Source organism: Symphalangus syndactylus, chromosome 15, assembly GCF_028878055.3.
Source record: "Symphalangus syndactylus isolate Jambi chromosome 15, NHGRI_mSymSyn1-v2.1_pri, whole genome shotgun sequence".
NCBI lineage: Eukaryota > Metazoa > Chordata > Mammalia > Primates > Hylobatidae > Symphalangus > Symphalangus syndactylus.
This window is the reverse complement of record NC_072437.2, coordinates 48254759-48256678: the sequence shown is the minus strand read 5'-3', so window position 1 is coordinate 48256678 and position 1920 is coordinate 48254759. Positions and strand designations below refer to the sequence as shown.

At 38.3% G+C, this 1920-nt stretch overlaps 1 non-coding gene across 1 annotated transcript; it reads left to right on the top strand.

The window, feature by feature from the left end:
- Positions 1–940: 940 nt before the first annotated feature.
- Positions 941–1081, top strand: LOC129464299 (U4 spliceosomal RNA). Its single transcript, XR_008651526.1, has one exon. It is a non-coding gene; the product is annotated as a U4 spliceosomal RNA (small nuclear RNA).
- The last annotated feature ends 839 nt before the right edge of the window (positions 1082–1920 follow it).

Here is a 1920-nt window from a genome sequence, read left to right as displayed (position 1 = left end):
GTCTGGGCTCTCTATTTGTCTGTCTCGTCTCTGCCTCCTTCTGAAGCCAGCTCCGTTCTCTTCCATGGCAGCCTTGCTCTCTCCCTCGTGGAGGAGGTGAGGGAGCGGGTGACATGTCTGGCAGGCAGCCTTGATTTAGTGACTCGAGAAATAAGAGATTCTTCTTTTGGCAGCCCAGCAGAGACATTTTGGGAAGATTCCCAGTAGTTCTTTTTGGTTCATGCGTCCATCCCTGAACCAATTGCTGTGTCCAGGAAGAGATGAGACTCCAAGATGAGTCCCATAAAACCCTGTTGTGAAGTTGGTGCTGCCTGTTCATAGAAGGAAAAGTGGAGAAAGAGTGGCAGATGGGCAAAACTAATAGCTATTATGCTTCCATTCATGTTGGTTTTCAAATATAGGACTCATCTTACAATAAGTTTATTACTTTTTTCAGAAAAAAGCAAAAATCTGCAACACCAAAAAATATCTAGTATTCACGACAGAGGAGACTCCGTCTAAAAAAAAAAAAAATCTAGTATTCACAGGATAATCTTAACGTTCTTGTTCAGAATTCTTGGAGGCCATCTCATTGCTATCCCGGGTAGGATTTTGGAATCTTTAAAGGGCTAATTTACTGGGTTCACCAGGTCACAAAGTACCCAGGCACCAGTTACATAACGTGTATGACAGGGAACAGTCTTGACTTGGGTATTTCCAAATAAGCCAAGTTTTACACACAAAATGAATATATTTAGTGGATTGATGATTGAATAGGAAAGTACTATTGAGAAATCATCACCTAGGGGAAGCCCATCTTTTCAATGTGTGGGATAAAGATTCTCAGAGGGTATAGGATTGATATCGTTGATGAAAGGATGAAAGAGAGGAAGTCTGTGAGTTACAACAAAATTCCAGGAAGTTAGAACAACTTAAAAAAGACTTAAAAATAGAAGAAATGAACTTCATGGAGTGACAGTATCGTAGCCAATGAGGTTTATCCAAGGAGCGATTATTGCTAATTGAAAACTTTTCCCAATACCTGGCCGTGGCAACTTGCAATATAGTTGACATTGGCAATTTTTGACAGTCTCTATGGAGACTGAATATTTCAGTATTAAAAAAAACAGAGGAAATGAAAGTGCCCTCTATTGGCAGGTTTAACTGCTTTATACTCTCTTCCACTATTCTGTTGGATGAGGACCCATGAAGATTAAAGAAAATAAAGAAGCTACATTTTATTTGCACATGTGAGTAGCTTAAGTTGCAATGTTGCTGATATCAGATTGACATTATTTAGAAATATAATTCTGGCTATGGTTTTGAAAATGAGTTGGGGAACAATGGGATGAGGCAGGGAGATTTTTTTCCCTTTTATTGATATATAATAATGTACATATCTATGGGATACATATGAGTGTTTGTTACGTGCATAGAATATGTAATGATTAAGTAAGGGTATTTGGAGTATCTGTCACCTGAGTGTTTTCAGGGTATTTGGGGCATCTATCACCGAGTGTTTGTCATTTTTGTGTTGGTATCATTTTGAGTCCTCTCTTCTGGTTACTTTGACATATATATAATATTGTTGCTAAGTATAGTTATCCTAGGTTGCTATCAAACATTAGAACTTATTTTTCTATCTAACCCTATGTTTGTACCCATAACCAACCCTTCTTCATCCCTGCCCCCTTCTCACTCTCCGGTATCTATCATTTTATCCTCTATGTTCATGGGATCAAGTTTTTAGCTCTTGTATATAAGTGAGAGCATGTGGTATTTGTCCTTCCACCCTGTATGTTACTTAACATAATGGCCTCTAGTTCCATCCATGTTGCTGTAAATGACATGGTGTCATTCTTTTTTATGGTCAAATAGTATTCCATAGTGTATATGTACCATATTTTCTTTATCCACTCATCCACTGATGGACATGTAGGT